We start from the raw sequence: 21,487 nt of genomic DNA, 5'->3' as shown, positions 1-21,487 counted from the left end.
AGGGCAGCAGACTAGGCTGCTAGTGCTTGATTGAGAGTTCATCAGGTATATTGAGTATACCATACTTTGCATTTTGTATTGTAATGTATGTTCACTGTATGTATATATTGTTCTTGGTTTTGAGCAGTTATAAATTAAAATTGTACAATAAAGTTGTAAACTAAATTTCTAAATTATTTTGGTTTGTACACATCGTGATATATTCTTTTATCTCAACTTTTGAAAACACTGGAAAATTATTGTGAATTTGAGTTACAATTGTTGAGAAACTTATTGTTTTGATTGAATATTGGAGTTTGGGGATTGAACAAAATAATTGAAGTGCTTTTTTATAGGTTTTTGAAGAACTGTTTTATTCAAAATACAGATGGCACTCTGCCAAAATTTTTATAGAAATTATTAATTCTTCAAATGTATTATCTGGTTTCACTTCAGTTAAAAAAAAAAAAATTTAACACCTGTAAATAGTGCTCACCACTGTAAAAAGAAGTAAAAAAAGGTTTAAAATCCCTTGTAGTGTATTTAACGGGTTATCAGTAAACGAAGTTAGTAATTCATTAGGTATACTATGGGATCATGTTATGCCTTACGGAGGGGTAGGGTGTAACATGTTTTAGTGGTATCAGAGCTAGTTTTTAAATTTTGTTTTCACCTGTAATTTGAATATTCTTTCTTCATAGTACAACTGCTCTACGTCATTGTTTGATACATACAGTACATTACATTATAAATATGCACTAACCTAAGGAAATCTCCTTGTGTTATTTGTTCAGGAGGTCTAAGATCCTCAAATTGACTATGGAAGAGGGTGATCATTCAGTCAATCAATCGATAGAGGCTGAGGTACAAGAGGATGCCCCAGCCCTACACAATGTTAGTGGATCAGTCGTGCCAACCCCTTCAATACCGCAGTTTCCTACTCAGTTTGCTCAGCAGATGGCTGCAATGTTCCAACAGATGGCTGGTAACATGCCTACTCAAGTCCCACTACAAGTCCCACTACAGACACCAGTGGTACAACCACAGTCTTCAACTAGGCAGTATGACAAGCTGATGAAATATGGGGCTACTAAGTTCAAGGGGACAATAGATCCTCTAGAGGTAGAAGAGTGGTTAGAGAGAATGGATAGGGTGTTCAGGAAGCTACATTGTACAAAGGAGCTCAGATTTGAATATTCAGTGTCTCTGCTATAGGGGGATGCATATGACTGGTGGAAAACCATCCCCCATAGTCTGGTAGAACCTTTAGTGCTAACATGGAATGATTTTTTACGGGAGTTTAGAAAAAAATATGTCCCTGATGCTTATGTGGACTAGAAGCTGCAAGAGTTCCTAAATCTGAAACAGAGGAGTAAGTCGGTGGCTGAATATGAAAGGGAATTTTCCTGCCTGAGCCATTATGCAGTAAGTCTACTTTTTACTAGTAGGGAGAGATGTAAGAGGTTTGAAACCGGCTTGAAGCCTAGTATCAGATTACAATTGGTCGGATTCAAACATAACAACTTCTCTGAGCTTATTTCTCAAGCACAAGAATTAAAAAAGAATTGAATCTGAAGCGGCCCCTGAGAAAAAGAAATCAGAGAAGACAGAAAAAGAGGGAAAGTCAGTAGAACAGAGTTCTAGTGGTCCTACTGGAAAGATGAAGAACCATGGGGGACACAGTAGAGGTGGTAAGAAGTCTGATAGGGGAAGATATTCAGGATAGAAACCTCTTCTATCTGGTCAGTAGAGTACCAGAAGTTCCTACCCTCCCCGCCAATGTGAAACTTGTGGAAGAAATCATGGTGGGGTATGCTATAAGGCCATAGGAGCCTGTTATAACTGTGGAGGCACAAGGCACTTTGCCAAAGACTGCACCAGTACTTGCAGAGTTGGACCACCTCCTACTACTGCAGAAGGGTCAATTCGATCAATCAGAGTAAGGAAGTGCCCCAGTCAGAGTCTACGCAATGAGACAGAGAGAAGAGGCCAAGACATCTGATATTGTCGCTGGTACCTTCTCAATTTTTAATCAAAATCTGTTTGTGTTATTTGATCCAGGTTCTACCCATTCTTATGTGAGTGCTAGCATCATTGATTGCATTGTTGTTCCATGTACAAAAATGGACTTTGAGGTGCTAGTAATAAGTCCACTAGGAAAAGAGGTCAGGGTCAATAGAATGTATAGAGATTGTCCTTTGGAGATCCAAGGACACACTTTTCTGTCTAATCTCATTTAAATGCCCTTCAGGGCATGGATTGGTTAGCCAGGCATCACGCCATGATTGACTGTAGGCTGAAGACAGTCACTTTTGGTCTCCCTCAGTACAGTGATGTGGTAATACACGGGGAGAGGCAGCTATTGCCATCAAATATCATTTCGGCTGCACTAGCTAGAAAAATTATCAGAAAGGGGTGTGAAGCATACTTGGCACATGTGGTAGATACCCAAGGGGGGATTCCAGCATTGAGGGACATCCCTACAGTATATGACTTTCTAGATGTGTGTCCTGATGAATTGCCAGGATTATCTCCAGAAAGAGAGGTGCAGTTTAAAATTAATGTTATGCCTGGTGTGGATCCAATCTCCATAACACCATACAGAATGGCACTAGCAAAGTTGAAGGAGTTGAAGGCACAGTTGCAAGAACTACTTGAAAAGGGCTTCATCCGCCCTAGTGTGTCACCTTGGGGAGCGCCAGTATTGTTTGTTAAGAAGAAAGATGGCACTCTTCGCTTATGTATTAACTACCGACAGTTGAATAAGGTGACAATAAAGAATAGATATCCATTGCCTCGCATTGATGATCTGTTTGATCAATTGAAGGGTGCAGCTGTATTCTCCAAAATTGATTTGCGATCTGGTTATTATCAGTTGAAAGTGCAAGAGCAGAGTATTCCAAAAACTGCTTTTAGAACTCGATCTGGCTACTATGAGTTATTAGTAATGCCATTCAGGTTAACTAATGCTCCAGCTGCTTTTATGGATCTGATGAACACTATCTTCAAACCATATCTCGACCAGTTTGTGGTGGTGTTTATTGATGACATTTTGATATATTCGAGAAATGCAGAGGAGCATGATAGACATCTGCAGATTGTACTGCAGACTTTAAGGGAGAAACAGCTATACGCCAAATTGTCGAAATGTGAATTTTGGCTGAAAGAAATCTCCTTATTGGGACATGTTGTGTCAGCTGAAGGGATCAAGATAGATTCCAGCAAGGTAGAAGCTATCCTTAATTGGAAGCTACCTAGGAATATCACAGAAATTCACAGTTTTCTGGGTTTAGTTGAATATTACCGCCGATTTGTGAAAGGGTTTTCTATGTTAGCTTCTCCACTGACCAAGCTGCTTCGGAAAAATGTAAAAATTCAGTGGACAGATAAATGTCAGCAGAGTTTTAATGAGTTGAAGAGGTGATTGACTGAAGCTCCAGTCCTTACTTTACCTACCCCAGGTAAAGAATACACAGTTTATAGTGATGCTTCTCACAATGGGTTAGGCTGTGTACTGATGCAAGACCGGAATGTCATTGCTTATGCATCACGCTAGCTGAAACCGCATGAGAGGAACTATCCAACACATGATTTGGAGCTAACAACACATGATTAAAGACTATGATTGCTTAATAGACTATTAGCCAGGGAAAGCAAATGTAGTGGCTGACTCCTTAAGTCACAAGACTATGGCAAGTCTCAGAGTTTCTCCTTTGTCCATGGTACATGAGTTGAAGCACAGCATGCCATTTTGGAGATTGATGATGAGGGACAGACAGTAGTTGCATAGCATGTACAGCCAGTGTTGATTGATCGATCGTAATGGTCGCCGTAATGATGATAAATATCGGTTACCGAAAGAAGTCCAGCAAGGCAAGAAACCTGAATTCTCTGTGAGAGATGATGGTTTATTGCTACATTAGGGCAAAATTTGCATTCCTAGTGATGTTGACTTGAGACAGATCATTATGAAGGAAGCACATGAGTCTCCTTTTGCTATGCACCCTGGTGGAACTAAAATGTACAGAGGGCTGAAAGAGCATTACTAGTGGATGGGTATGAAGAGGGATGTAGCTAAATTTGTTTCCAAATGCCTAACTTGTCAGCAAGTGAAGGCAGAACATCAAGTGCCAGCAGGTTTGTTACATCCATTGCCAGTACTAGAGTGGAAATGGTAATAGATAACTATGGATTTTGTCACGGGACATCCAAAGACACAGAATAGTCATGATGCTGTATGGGTTGTAATTGATAGACTGACCAAGTCTGCTCACTTTTTACCAGTCTGGATGGACTATAGCCTGGATAGATTGGCCAGATTGTACATAAATGAGATTATAAGACTGTATGGAGTGCCAGTATCGATTGTATTTGACAGAGATCCTAGGTTCACTTCTAGATTCTGGGGTAGTCTTTAAAGAGCCCTAGGAATTAGATTGAACTTCAGCATAGCATTCCACCCACAAATAGATGGCCAGTCTGAAAGGGTAATTCAGATATTGGAGGATATGCTACAGGCTTGTGTGATTGAGTTTGAAGGTAGTTGGGCTACACACTTGCCTTTGATTGAGTTTGCTTATAACAACAGCTACCAATCAAGCATTGAGATGCCTCCATATGAAGATTTGTATGGCAGAAAGTACAGAACTCCCCTATGTTGGGATGAAGTAGGTGAAAGGAAGATGATTGGGCCAGAAATTATTCAGCAGATAGAGGAAAAGATCAGATTGATCAGAGATCGACTCAAGGCTGCATCAGACCGTCAGAAGTCCTATGTTGATCTGAAGAGAAGTGTCACACCCTACCCCTCTGTAAGGCATAACATGATCCTGTAGTATACCTAATTAATTACCAACTTCGTCTACTGATAACCCATTAAATACACTACAAGGGATTTTAAAACTTTTCTTACTTCATTTTACAATGGTAAGCACTATTTACAGGTGTTAATTTTTTTTTTTTTTTAACTGAAGTGAAACAGCTAACACATTTGGATTATTGGTAATTTCTGTAAAAATTTTGGCAGACTGCCATCTGTATTTTGGAACAAAACAGTTCTTGAAAAACCTGTAAAAAGCACTTCAAATATTTTTCTCAATCTCAATCTCCAACATTTAATCAACTCAATATGTTTCTCCACTCAAATCCACAGTAATTTTTCAGTATTTTCAAAGGCTGAGATAAAAGAAATATATCACAAATTTTACAAGCCAAAATATTTTACAACTTCAATGTACAATTTTAAATTTACAACTGCTTAAAACCAAGAACACTATATGCATATAGTGAACATACATTACAATACAAAATACAAAATATGGTATACTCAATATACCCGATGAACTCTCAATATAGCATTAGCAGCCTAGTTCACGCCTGTCGATCTATCTACTGCGACAAGAATGAAAGCTATCGCTGAGTAAAATTTACTTAGTGGTGCACAATAACAATTTGAAATGCGATATATAAATCTTTTATTGACAATTCACAAATCAAATAATTCACAATTCCATTTCACAATTTACAAAGTTCATATAACACAAATTTGATCAAATAACTGAATAACACAGTTTTGCCAATCAATAATACCATTTGATCAAATAACTGAATAATACAGTTTTGCCAATTAATAACAACATTTGATCAAATAACTGAATAATAAAGTTTTGCCAATCAATAACAAAATTTGATCAAATAACTGAATAATACAATTTTGCCAATCAATAACACCATTTGATCAAATAACTGAATAATGCAGTGTTGCCAATCAATAACACCAATTGATCAAACAACTGAATAACATAGTTTAGGCCATGACACAATTTATTTGCACATGCCGTGTTGCACACCACGACAAGACACACTGACCCCAATAATCGAAATCAATGAGGGAGGAAGCTAGCCATATAATGAGTACTCATCCACACTCACCTCAGACTGACAAGTCAAAGGGGCAGGAACATAATCACACTCACCCCAGACTGATAAGTCAAAGAGGGAGGAATATAATAACAGTGTCATGCCAAGTGTGAATCAAAACAATTCCAAATCACAATATTTCATACAATTCCCAAATCATATTTTATCTCAAAATTTCCATTTGCAAAGTAGGCAACACAATAATTTCCAAATAAGATTCTCAATGCCAAAATAATAAAAAATTATTCACAACTCATTTCTCCAAATAAATTTTCTAGTAAAGGCATGAATATAAAAAGTATTATGCACAGACACAATTTTAAAACTATAATGTTCAAATAAATTTTTAAGTAGAAAATAAGAAATCAAAATTATTGTGCACAAACACAATTTAAAACAATAACATACAAATAATCATAATTTATTTCAATTGAAAAATTCAAAAGAAATAACTATTGTGTACAAACCTCTGATATATGCCTCTTGGCCCTGACTCAGAGTTCCTTAAGCTTCTCAATATCCTTTTCAACTGAAACAAACAATTTAAATTGTTTCAGTACTCAATGAATTTGTTTCTAACAATAAAATCCAATATTTAAATTTTCTTGGTATTGTTCCCTTCAATTCATTTCATTAGTCACCCTATAATGTTGACCCTTGATGCACTCTAAGTGAGTCAATTCTAATGTTACCAATATGTCACATTTTATAGCCTTTTAGTGTTGGTACATGTTACCAAATTCATTTTCGAGTATATTGCATTTTATTGCAATTTGTCGGATTTCGGTATACTAATTTGACATAGCCGGACGACCTAGTTCTCTCGATTTTTGGGTTTCAGTCAAAACTACAAACTTGTAGATATATGTTTTATTGTACATGGGGAAAAATTTCAGGTCATTCTGAGTTTTCTAGTCCAAGTTATGGTCATTTTACTATTGCTAGTCAAAATGTATCAAAATTTTCACTTTAGGTCATTTTTAGGTCACTTTTGGTTCGGCCAGTTTTTGGACCTGAACTTGTGCAAGCTATTTGACTTGATTATGGTCATTTATGGGCTTTGATGTCTTCATAAGAGTTGTAGATATATGTCTTAACTATTCATGGTAAACATTTCAGGTCAATTGGACCTGTTTTGAGTGAGTTATGGCCAAAACACTAACTGCTGCCCAAATGGTCAATTTTCAGGCCTTAAATGCACTAATCCTGATTTGGTAATTTTTCAAGTTACCTTCCAAGCAGAATTTTGGTAAACTTCCTTCATGAAAGTTGGCACTTTTTGTGCTTAGTTTCACCTCCAATTGGCCTCATGCCAATTGGAGTCACACAATTCCATTTAGAGACTAAAATACACACTGTTTTTACTAACACACTTTGAATTGCAAATTTTTGCAATTCTAATAGACATTATGCACTTTAAACTTAGGTCAATTGTCCAATATCAATATACTGCAATCAATATCGAGCCACAATATATGTGATAAAATATCCAGCAATTTAATCAATGTCCAAATTCAAATTCAACTCAAGTAATTCTCCATCACACTCAATTGATCAAATCCATGTCTAACAACAATTTAATTGCTCAAACTTAATCCAACTAACCAAGATCAATAACATACATCTCACTGTTCTTAAATCAACATTAAATATACATGAATTTAACGCCTTCCTAAGCACATCAAGGCTGCCCAATTTACACATATAATTCAATCTCCCATATTGACTTTCTAACCTCATTTTCAATGCACAATTCACACATACACAAGGTAATTAAGCTCTTATGCATTTACGCACTTTAATCCCCACTAATTCTCATCAATTTACATCAATTACAAGTGAGAATAATCTGCTCACCTTTCCTTTCCATGGCTGCCAAAAGTTACACCCAATAATTATTCAAGTAATTCTTTCAATTTTTCAACCAAAATACTACCCACAACCTCAACACAAGTTTTAATTAAGCAAGGGAAGAAAATGGACACTTACCTCTTATTGGAGCTTGCTAAAACCTCACCAATCATGCTTCTTTTTGCTGCCATAACACTTCCCAAGCTGTGTATACTAAATTTAATGAAGGAAATCATGTGGAAAGTGGCTTGAAAATGGATGCATGGAGCTTGGTTTGTGATTTCAATGGAGCTTTCTATGGGAGAGCAATTCGGCTAGTGAAAAAAAAAATGAGGAAGAAGATGAAGTTTGTGCTGTCCAAAGGTGGCTTTATATGGCCACTAAATGTCCCACGTGGTGCTCCATTAAAGTTAATTAAAAATTGGTTTAATTTAAGATTTCTTTTAATTGCACTTTTGCCCTCAACTTTCCTTAAATTACATTTTATCTTCAATTTCATTTTTCATTAAATTTTCAAAATGTAATACCACTTATTTTTCATGGACATTTAGGTCAGAAGTCCACTCTAGGTGTCAAATGACCAAAATGCCCCTTTTCGATTTGCATTCCCAATTTTTCGGTAACACCGAATTTTATCGTTTTCTCGATTTCTCTTTTTTCTTTGTACTAATTAATTAATTTTTCTTTGATATTTCTAATTGTATTTATACTTCAATGGATATTTATTTAACTCCTAAAAATATATTCCAAGGTTTCCCGAGGTCCAGGGCTAGTCTACGGTCTACGCCGCAACTTCCCTGTGCGGTCACCCATCGCTACAGTTTTTGGCTCGTTTAACTTGGTTACATTTCATTGCTATTATTTTTCCTTTATTTTTCTTGTATTTTCCTTTCTTGTATTTCATTATTTTATGTCTCCTCACTAATATTTAGATGTAGTTCTAGGCATCCTAGCTGTCCGGATAGACACTGGTCACCAGAACAGTAGAACGCACTACCGAATATAGGGGTGTTACAATTCTCCCCCCCTTAAAATAAATTTCATCCATGAAATTTTACCCAATAGCCATCTTACAATAGTCATTCGTTTATTTTCTCTTTTCTATATGATCATATATTCTTCTTTCCCTCGAATTTGTATAAGACTTTTAACAATCTAATACAACATTTAATTTGTTTGTATAACACCAATCTTCTCTTACTATTGTGCAATCTAATATTTCGGTTCATGTTCCTTCTTGAATGACCCTTGAGGTTATGTTAGAATGATTTATCTAGTCATTGGTCCTCTAACCACTCTAGTCAACAATCTTACTCACATTCGTAACATTTCTTTGTTATATTTGAATCAACTGTTCAAATTTTTACTTCCATAACTCTTTTATCTATTAATATTCTATAACTTACTTCCTTTTGTACTAAACTATAACCTTTAAATATTCTAACTTTTGAGTTTTAAATCCCTAAGTAGGATTTTCAAACTTATTTCTAACAATTAAATTCTGTCCTGGCATAAGTATAGCAAAACAGATGCCATTGGCAACTATTCTCATCTTGGTGTACTATCGAGTAGTATGTAGCTCTACACAATAATCTCAAGTCAGTACTGTAATCTGCAGTTTACAGTATAAACATCAAGAACATCGCATAGTTACTACGATACATCCCAATAGATCAAATTTTTAGATATTTTATCCTTTTTGAATTTACTGATATTCGAATGTTTTTCTGATTGCAATATCCATTAACAATTACTAACAGTAACATCCTTGCCCTCATCTAGAGCGATTCTATTACTGTAACTTACTTTTACGTCCTCTTGCCTTACATTAAGTAGGCTTGCCGTTTAACTTTATAATTTATGGTGTGTTAGAAAATACTTTTCGCCGATAAACTCTTTCAAAACTAATTTCACTTGTTATCACAATCCTTATCTTAAAAGGACTAATCACTAATGCATTAAAATTTATTCCCCTGTAAAGGAATAACAACAGAACATATAGTTCTAACACTAACATAAAAGTATGCAAACCCCCGGTCAAACAATACACAAACGAAGAGTGCCATCCTTCTTCTTAACAAACAATACTAGCGCTTCCCATGCTGACACACTAGGGCGGATGAAGCCCTTTTCAAGTAGTTCTTGCAACTGTAACTTCAAATCCTTCAACTCTGCTGGTGCCATTCTGTATGGTGTTATGGAGATTGGATCCACACCAGGCATAACATTAATTTCAAACTGCACCTCTCTTTCTAGAGGTAATCCTGGTAATTCATCAGGAAACACATCTAGAAAGTCATATACTATAGGGATGTCCCTCAATGCTGGACTCCCCACTTGGGTGTCTACCACATGTGCCAAGTATGCTTCACACCCCTTCTGATCAATTTTCTGGCTAGTGTAGCCGAAATGATGTTTGATGGCAATAGCTGCCTCTCCCCATGTATTACCACATCATTGTACTGAGGGAGACCAAAAGTGACTGTCTTCAATCTACAGTCAATCATGGCGTGATGCTTGGCTAACCAATCCATGCCCAAGATGATATCATAATCTCTGAAGGGCATTTCAATGAGGTTAGATAGAAAAGTATGTCCTTGGATCACCAAAGGACAATCCCTATACATTCTATTAACCCTGACCTCTTATCCTAGCGGACTTGTTACTAGCACCTCAAAGTCCATTTTTGTACATGGAACAGCAATGCAATCAATGATGCTAGCACTCACATAAGAATGGGTAGAACCCGGATCAAATAACACAAATACATCTTGATTAAAGGTTGAGAAGGTACCAGCCACAACATCAGATGTTTCGGCCTCGTCCCTCTGTCTCATTGCATAGACTCTGACTGGAGCACTGCCTTTCTCTGATTGATTCACTATGCCTTGGCTGCCTGCTGGGTTACCTCTACCCCTGCCTCTACCTCTACTGGGTAGTTGTGAACCTCTGGTGACAGGGCTCTGAACTAACCCTTCAGCAGCAGTAGGAGGTGGTCCAATTCTACGGGCACTGGTGCAGTCCTTGGCAAAGTGTCCTATGCCTCCACAGTTATAACAGGCTCCTATGGCCTTGTAGCATACCCCACCATGATTTCTACCACAAGTTTCACATTGGCGGGGAGGGTAGGAACTTCTAGTTGTTCAACGACTGGACCTTGGTGGTCTCTGCCTTGATGATCCACCTCTGTTATATCCCTGAGTTCGGGGCTCCTCATATTCTTTTCTCTTCCCCAAATTACTGCTTGAGCTCTAACCCATAGGTTTCTCCCTTTTCTCTATTTCATGATGCCCTTGTGGGGGTTGGGTCTATACTTGAGCTTGAGCTGACAGAGTATTAGCCATTTGTTGAAAGAAAGTGGCCATTTGCTGGGCCATTTGTGCAGTAATTTGTACCGGTAAAACTGGTACAGTCGGGCCTTCGACATTTTGTGGAGCTGGAGCCTCAACTTATACTTCTGCTATCACAGACTGTTCTATTGCCTCATTTTTCTCTTCCTTATCTTTTCACAGGATTTTTTTATTTCCTATATAACTAACACAAGGAGATTTCTTCCTGTTAGTGCATATTTATAATGTAATGTACTGTATGTATCAAACAATGACATTGAGCAGTTGTACTATGAAGAAAGAATATTCAAATTATAGGTGAAAACATAATTTAAAAACTTTGCTCTGATACCACTAAAACATGTCACACTCTACCCCTCTGTAAGGCATAACATGATCCCATAGTATACCTAATGAATTACCAACTTCGTCCACTGATAACTCATTAAATATACTACAAGGGATTTTAAAACTTTTCTTACTTCTTTTTACAGTGGTGAGCACTATTTATAGGTGTTAAAATTTTTTTCTGTTTTGAACTGAAGTGAAACAGCTAACACATTTGGATTATTGGTAATTTCTGTAAAAATTTTGGCAGAGTGCCATCTGTATTTTGGAACAAAACAGTTCTTCAAAAACCCATTAAAAAACACTTCAAATATATTTCTCAATCTTAAACTCCAACATTTAATCAACTCAAATCCACAGTAATTTTTTAGTATTTTTCAAAGGCGGAGATAAAACAAATATATCACAAATTTTACAAGCCAAAATAATTTACAACTTATTTTACAACTTCAATGTACAATTTTAAATTTAGAACTGCTCAAAACCAAGAACACTATATACATACAGTGAACATACATTATAATACAAAATGCAAAATATGGTATACTCAATATACCCGATGAACTCTCAATATAGCATTAGCAACCTAGTCTGCTGCCCTGTCAGTCTGTCTACCTGCGACAGCAATGAAAAGCTATCGCTGAGTAAAATTTACTCAGTGGTATACAATAACAATTTGAAATGCGGTATATAAATCTTTTATTGATAATTCACAAATCAAATAATTCACAATTCCATTTCACAATTTACAAAGTTCATATAGCACAAATTTGATCAAATAACTGAATAACACAGTTTTGCCAATTAATAATACCATTTGATCAAATAACTGAATAATACAATTTTGCCAATCAATAACAAAATTTGATCAAATAACTGAATAAAACAGTTTCGCCAATCAATAACACCATTTGATCAAATAACTGAATAACACAGTTTAGGCCATGACGTAATTTTTCTGCACATGCCGTGTTGTACACCACGACAAGATACACTCACCCCAATAATCGAAACCAATGAGGGAGGAAGCTAGCTAGATAATGAGTACTCATCCACACTCACCTTAGACTGACAAGTCAAAGAGGGAGGAACATAGTCACACTCACCCCAGACTGATAAGTCAAAGAGGGAGGAATATAATAACAGTGTCATGCTAAGTGTGAATCAAAACAATTCCAAATCACAATATTTCATACAATTCCCAAATCACATTTTATCTCAAAATTTCCATTTGCAAAGTAGGCAACATAATAATTTCCAAATAAGATTCTCAAAGCCAAAACAATAAAAAATTATTCACAACTCATTTCTCCAAATAAATTTTCTAGTAAAGGCAGTGAATAAAAAAAGTATTCTGCACAGACACAATTTTAAAACTATAATGTTCAAATAAATTTTTAAGTAGAAAATAAGAAATCAAAATTATTGTGCACTAACACAATTTAAAACAATAACATACAAATAATCAAAATTTATTTCAATTGAAAAATTCAAAAGAAATAACTATTTTGCACAAACCTCTGAAATATGCCTCTTGGCCCTCACTCAGTGTTCCTTATGCTTCTCAATATCCTTTTCAATTGAAACACACAATTTAAAGTGTTTCAGTACTCAAAGAATTTATTTCTAACAATAAAATCCAATATTTAAATTTTCTTGGTACTGTTCCCTTCAATTCATTTCATTAGTCACCCTATAATGTTGACCCTTGATGCACTCTAAGTGAGTCAATTCTAATGTTACCAATATGTCACATTTTATAGCCTTTTAGTGTTGGTACATGTTACCAAATTCATTTTCGAGTATATTGCTTTTTATTGCAATTTGCCGGATTTCGGTATACTAATTTGACCTAGCCAGACGACCTAGTTTCCTCGATTTTCGGGTTTCAGTCAAAACTACAAACTTGTAGATCTATGTCTTATTGCACGCGGGACAAAATTTCAGGTCATTCTGAGTTTTCTAGTCCAAGTTATGGTCATTTTACTATTGCTGGTCAAAATGTATCAAAATTTTCACTTTAGGTCATTTTTAGGTCACTTTTGGTTCGGCCAGTTTTTGGACCTGAACTTGTGCAAGCTATTTGACTTGATTATGGTCATTTATGGGCTTTGATGTCTTCATAAGAGTTGTAGATATATGTCTTAACTATTCATGGTAAACATTTCAGGTCAATTGGACCTGTTTTGAGTGAGTTATGGCCAAAACACTAACTGCTGCCCAAATGGTCAATTTTCAGGCCTTAAATGCACTAATCCGGATTTGGTAATTTTTCAAGTTATCTTCCAAGCAGAATTTTGGTAAAATTCCTTCATGAAAGTTGGCACTTTTTGTGCTTAGTTTCACCTCCAATTGGCCTCATGCCAATTGGAGTCACACAATTCCATTTAGAGACTAAAATACACACTGTTTTTACTAACACACTTTGAATTGCAAATTTTTGCAATTCTAATAGACATTATACACTTTAAACTTAGGTCAATTGTCCAATATCAATATACTGCAATCAATATCGAGCCACAATATATGTGATAAAATATCCAGTAATTTAATCAATGTCCAAATTCAAATTCAACTCAAGTAATTCTCCATCACACTCAATTGATCAAATCCATGTTTAACAACAATTTAATTGCTCAAACTTAATCCAACTAACCAAGATCAATAACATACATCTCATTGTTCTTAAATCAACATTAAATATACATGAATTTAAGGTCTTCCTAAGCACATCATGGCTGCCCAATTTACACATATACTTCAATCTCCCATATTGACTTCCTAACCTCATTTTCAATGCACAATTCACACATACACATGGTAATTAAGCTCTTATATACTTAACCACTTTAATTCCCACTAATTCTCATCAATTTACATCAATTACAAGTGAGAATAATCTTCTCACCTTTTCTTTTCATGGCTGCCAAAAGTTACACCCAATAATTATTCAAGTAATTCTTTCAATTTTTCAACCAAAATACTACCTACAACCTCAACACAAGTTTTAATTAAGCAAGGGAAGAAAATGGACACTTACCTCTTGTTGGAGCTTGCTAAAACCTCAGCAATCGTGCTTCTTTTTGCTGCCATAACACTTCCCAAGCTTTGTAGACTAAATTTAATGAAGGAAATCATGTGGAAAATGGCTTGAAAATGGATGCATGGAGCTTGGTTTTGTTAGTAGTATGCCCTAGAGCATATCATTTAGTATGTATCTTGTACATATTTTTATTAATAAAAGGCATTTCCACTTTTCCGTTTACATAATATATTTATGTGTAATAGAAAAGGTCCATTGATATTTTGTTAGAAATATTATTCTTAAGTTGTTAAGAATATGAGTGACAATATTTCTAGCACAAAGTATCATAAATAGGTTCACAATCGAGGATACTTCATAATAAGGACATGACTTATCCAGAAAGATTGTATTCATGTTTGTTCCCAAGTTATTTATATGAGATATAAATAAGATGGAATGGTGAGTCTCATGCCATATAATAAACATGATAGGCACTTATAATTGATAAGTAGGCCGAACCAGTGACACTTATGACAAGCACATGGAGTTTACTCTTGTCAATGTTTTGTCATAAATCATATCAGTGCATATAATCTTTAGACCTGAGATAGCACAGTTATCTTGTATATAGGTAGTTTGAGTTTGATCTCGCTTTCATACTTGTCACTGTGTATGCGTATATGGGAATGTTTTGGCTCCTACTAGTTATATATGGAGGTAGGTGTTGATCAAGATGAAATATGTTCCTCTAAGTAAATGGAGATAAAATCCTATGTTCATTTAATTGTTCTTGATGTTTCAAGTTCTGGCCAGACAGATAGATTTATTCAGAAAAGAGTTTCTGATGAGAAAATCTTTTTAATCAAGAACTGGAATTAAAAGAGAACATAATATTCATAGCAAATGGAGTTTGACATAAACCATGACTCTAGCTTGAGTTGGGATTTTGTAACAGAGAGATTCTAGTGCATGGTAACATATGATTATAGGTTCATTTAAGGTAAACCTTATTACTAATTGGGTGGCCATGGCATGCTATGCTAGGTGTTAACCATGGTCTATGAGGTTCATAAAATGATTTAGAGAAATCATTTTTGGTAAGAAAGAGTTCTGATGATATTAAGAGTTGATATCATGTCTCATTGCCAATTAGTGATGAGCCTAGTAAGTCACACACATACACAAGTTATCACCTATTTAAATATGATTTAATTAATTAATTAAAGAGTTTAATTGATTAATTAAATTGGTTTGGTTTGCAATTAAATTGCAAAGTCCCTAGCATGACTTGAAACCAAATCAAGATTATTGGATGTGTAGTATAAATTAAATTTATATTTAAAGTGTTTAAATATGAATTTAATTAATGAGAAATTAATTAATAGAGATTAATTAATTAATTTATATTTGATATAAATTAATTAGAAGAAGAAAATAATTATTTTGGGTTAAGAACTCAAAATTAAGACACAGGGGCATTTTGGTCATTTCACAGTGTGACACGTGGCATCATGAGATGGTGACACATGGGATTACACATAAGCTTGCCAAATGTTTTTTAATCATGTAAGATGATTAAAATCAAGATTAAATATAGGTTTGACACTTGGCACAATGTGATTGGGTCACTTAAACCTAGAGCTAATCAAAGGGTGACATGTGGCAAGGGTTTAATGTGTTAACCTAGCTATTTAAGTGTTGTTATGAGAAAATAAAACACAACCAGCAGCCACACTCCTTTGTCACGCCACTTTGAGGGTTTTCATCTCTTCTTCTTCATCTCTTATCAATTCAAAGAGATTAGCCATCAATCTCTTGAATTAAGAACACTAGAAATTGTTTATAGTGTCCTGTTTACATCTTTAATCTCTTAAAAGGCAGAACTTGATTTTCTAATTAATAGAAAAAGCTTTAGAAGCTATTCAATAGCTTCCATAGGTGTTCTTGGTGTGGACAAGATAGAGGGACAACATCTGGTGTCCTGAAGATGAATCTCAATGGCACAGACACGCTGCAGTGTATCAAGAGGTTAGTGTAATCGTTCTTGATTTAATCTAGGGTTCTAAAATTAATCTGATTAATTTTAAAATCTTAAATGGCAAATACAGATCCAAAAACATATTAAAAGAGTTTTAATACGTTGTTTATCATTGAAATCAAATAGATAAAAATAAATCTTGCATGATGCATGTGATCCTAGGTGAAATTTTTGAATTCAATGGTATAAACTTGTGTTTTTTACGCTTCCGTTCCTTCAAGTTTGGGATTTCAATGGAGGTTTCTATGGGAGAGCAATTCGGCTAGTGAAAAAAAATGAGGAAGAAGATGAAGTTTGTGCTGTCCAAAGGTGGCTTTATATGGCCACTAAATGTCCCACGTGGTGCTCCATTAAAGTTAATTAAATATTGGTTTAATTTAAGATTTCTTTTAATTGCACATTTGCCCTCAACTTTCCTTAAATTACATTTTATCTTCAATTTCATTTTTCATTAAATTTTCAAAATGTAATACCACTTATTTTTCATGGACATTTAGGTCAAAAGTCCACTCTAGGTGTCAAATGACCAAAATGCCCCTTTTCGGTTTGTATTCCCAATTTTTCAGTAACACCGAATTTTGTCATTTTATCGATTTCTCACTTTTCTTTGTACTAATTAATTAATTTTTCTTTGATATTTCTAATGGTATTTATACTTCAATGGATATTTATTTAACTCCTAAAAATATTTTTCAGGGTTTCCCGCGGTCCGGGGCTAGTCAACGGTCCACGCCACAACTTTTCGGTGCAGTCGCCCATCGCTACGGGTTTTGACTCGTTTAACTTGGTTACATTTCATTGCTATTATTTTTTCTTTATTTTTCTTGTATTTTTCTTTCTTGTATTTCATTATTTTATGTCTCCTCACTAACATTTAGATGTAGTTGTAGGCATCCTAGCTGTCCGAACAGACACTGGTCACCAGAACAGTAGAACACACTACCGAACATAGGGTGTTACAAGAAGAGATATTGAATATGCAGTGGGTGATAAGGTATTCCTCAAAGTTTCTCCTTAGAAGAGGATTATGAGATTTGGCAGAAAAGGGAAACTGAATCCTCGGTTAGCATTACATCCAGAGCTAGAAAGGATGCACAGTGTCTTCCATGTGTCCATGTTAAGGAGGTACAGATCTGACCCATCTCATGTACTATCAGTTGAAGAGATTGGGGTAAATCCAGACCTCTCATATGAGAAAGAACCCATAGAAATTCTGGCATATGAGGTGAAGCAGCTGAGGAATAAATAGATACACCTAGTTAAAGTGCTGTGGAACCAACATTCAGGCCAGGAAGCTACTTGGAAATGTGAAGAGCACATGAGAAGACAACACCCACAGTTGTTCAGAAACTGATGCCAGGTAAAATTTCGAGGCAAAATTTATTTTAAGGGGGGAAGAATTGTAACACCCCTATGTTCGGTAGTGCGTTATACTGTTTCTGTGACCAGTGTTGTCCAGATAACTAGGATGCCTAGAACTACACTTAACTATTGGTGAGGAGACATAGAATAATGAAATACAAGAAAAGAAAATACAAGAAAAACAAAGGAAAAATAATAGCAATGAAATGTAACCAAGTTAAATGAGCCAAGAACCCTAACGATGGGTGACCGCACTGGGAAGTTGCAGCGTGGACCGTTGACAAACCTTGCACCACTAGAAACCCTGGAAAATATTTTTAGGACATAAATAAATGGTTATTGAAATATAAAATTAGAAATATCAAAGAAAAATTAATTAATTAGTACAAAGAAAAATGAGAAATCGAGAAAACGACAAAACTCGGTGTTACCGAAAAATCGGGATTGCTACCCGAACAGGGGCATTGTGGTCATTTGACACCCCGAGTTGTCTTTTAACCTAAATTTTCATTAAAAATAAATGATATTACACTTGGAAAATGTCATGAAAAATTAAAATAGTGGTACATAATCTAAATAGCAAAAGATAGGAGGAAAATATGAAAAATTGGAAAGTTTAACATAAAAAAATACTTTTAATCCTATTAGTGCTCCACTAACTCCACTTAAGTGGACATTTAATCAACATATGGATAGAATATGCCTTCATCTTCCTCACTTTGCAAAACCAGCCAAAATTGAAATGCTCTCAAACCTCCATGGTTGAATTGCATGCAAGCTCCACTCTTCCATCTTCAAGCCATGATCCTTGCATTTTCCTTCACTAAAGTTGTTCTACACAACTTGGGAAGTAGATAGGCAGCAAGAAAGTTAATTTTTGGTGAGGTTTTGAAGAATTTCAAAAGTGGTAAGTATGTATTTTTATTTCTTGTTTCATTAAACTTTGAATGGGTGTTGTGGGTAGTTGATTTATGGAAGGATTTTTGAAGTTTGATGAATTAGTGGAAATGTACATTTTGGCAGCCATGGAACCTCAATAAGAACAGCTTATTATTGCATGTAAATAGTGGTTTGAATGATGATTTAAATGTTTGATTGTATTGTAGTTGAATTCCATATGTAAGGTTTGATTGGAAGCTTGAAAAATTATTTAAATGGAAATTGATGGGCATGTGTAAACTTGTGGCAGCCTCATGAAGAAGATTGAAGTGTTTGAGTTCATGAAATATTGTTGAATTATGTTGTCATAGATAGCAGCATGTGTGTGTGTTTAATTGTTAGAATTTGGACATGGAAATGAGGTATGTTCATGTGGTTGAATTGTGGTAAATGGGACTTTAATTGTTGTAATTGGACTTGGAAAAATTCTGAGTTATAAGGTGTATATTGAGAGTGGTTACAATCTACCAAAATGACCAAAAATGTGTTGCTAAATGTGTTTATGTTATGGTACAAACCAGAATTGGCATGGAAGAGTGAACTTGGTAAGCATAGGATGTGTAATTGGTAAAAGATGAACAAATTATAATAGGGCAGTATGTGTTTTAGCTTAGAACCTTAAGTGTGTGTCTCTAATTGGCATGAGACCAATTGGAGGTGAAACTAGGCACAAAATGTGCCAACTTTCATGAAGTAGGCTTACCAAAATTCTGCCTAGAAGGTGACTTGAAAAATGACCAAATCCGGATTAGTGCTCTGAAAACCTGAAAATTAACCATTTGGGTAGCAGTTAGTGTTTTGGCCATAACTCACTCAAAACAGGTCCAATTGACCTAAAAATTTTACCATGAATATTTGAGACATATATCTACAATTCTTATGAAGACACAAAAGCCCAAAAATGGCCTAAACCAAGCAAATAGCTTGCACAAGTTCAGGTCTAAAAACTAGCCGAACCAAAAGTGACCTAAAAATGACCTAAAGTTACCTTTTTGGTGCATTCTATCCAACATTGGTAAATTGACCATAACTTGGTCTACACAACTCAGAATGACCTGAAATTTTGCCCCACGTGCAATAAGATATAGACCTACAAGTTTTTAGTTTGGACCGAAACCCGAAAACCAAGGGAACTAGGTCATCCGGCTAGGTCAAATTAGTATACCGAAATCTGACAAATTGCAATAAAATGCAATATACTTGGAAATGAAATTGGTAACATATACCAACACTAAAGGGCTATAAAATGTGATGTATTGGTAACATTAAACCTAATCCACTTAGAGTGCATCGAGGGTCAACATTTTAGGTTAACTAAGGAAAATAATAGAAATCAATAAATTAATTATTAAGCCTTATTGTTAGAGATGGTTTAAATGAGTACTGAAACACTTCAAATTGTGTGTTTTAGTTAGCAAAGACTCAGGGAAGGGGAAGGAAACACTGAGTCAGAGCCAAGAGACATTTATTAGAGGTTTGTGCACAACAGTTAATTCTTTTGAATTTTCAATTGAAATGAATTATGACAAATTGTCTATTATTGTTTAAATTGTGAAAAATTATCTTAATGATATTTGATGGATACTTATTGCTTGAAAAACATTGTAAATGGTTTGAAACCACAGCTATCATGTATATTGATTGAATTTTTCGCTAGCTTGTCTAGTGGGATGAATTGACTTTGAATTTCCTCTCTGGATGAAGTGTTGAGGTGTGTGCCTGTTAAGGACGAATAAAATGAGTACTCATATTATTGCTAGCTAGCTATGTTATTCCTCATTAGCCATCGGCTTTTCGGATGAATTGGACTTTGGAACATGATTAAGCTGTGTGTGTGATTTATTGATATTTATTGTGATATTATGAAATGGAGTTTAAATTCTTTATAACATTCACTGTCTTTGAATTTAACTATGGTTTTAAGTATCCACTATTTATATAACTTGTGATTTATGTTTTAAAGTTGTATTTTGTTAATGTTGTGCACCACTGAGACATTGGCTCAGCGATAGCTTTTCATTGCTGTCGCAGGTAGACAGACTGACAGGGCAGCAGACTAAGCTGCTAGTGCTTCATTGAGAGTTCATCAGGTATATTGAGTATACCATAGTTTGCATTTTGTATTGTAATGTATGTTCACTGTATGTATATATTGTTCTTGGTTTTGAGCAGTTGTAAATTAAAATTGTACATTAAAGTTGTAAACTAAATTTGTAAATTATTTTGGTTTGTAAACATTATGATATATTCTTTTATCTCAGCTTTTAAAAACACTGAAAAATTATTGTGACTTTGAGTTACAATTATTGAGAAACTTATTGTGTTGATTGAATATTGGAGTTTGGGGATTGAACAAAATAATTGAAGTGCTTTTTTACAGGTTTTTGAAGAACTGTTTTATTCAAAATACAGATGGCACTCTACCAAAATTTTTACAGAAATTATTAATTCTTCAAATGTATTATCTGGTTTCACTTTAGTTAAAAAAAAAAAAATTTAACACCTGTAAATAGTGCTCACCAATGTAAAAAGAAGTAAGAAAAGGTTTAAAATCCCTTGTAGTGTATTTAATGGGTTATCAGTAGACGAAGTTGGTAATTCATTAGGTATACTATGGGATCATATTATGCCTTACGGAGGGGTAGGGTGTGACAATAATCATTTTAGTTAATTACATAATACATTTACTAATTAATC

This window comes from Hevea brasiliensis, unplaced genomic scaffold (assembly GCF_030052815.1).
Source record: "Hevea brasiliensis isolate MT/VB/25A 57/8 unplaced genomic scaffold, ASM3005281v1 Scaf251, whole genome shotgun sequence".
NCBI classification, from domain to species: Eukaryota; Viridiplantae; Streptophyta; class Magnoliopsida; order Malpighiales; family Euphorbiaceae; genus Hevea; species Hevea brasiliensis.
The sequence above is the reverse complement of the archived record's forward strand: the minus strand, read 5'-3'. Positions refer to the sequence as shown.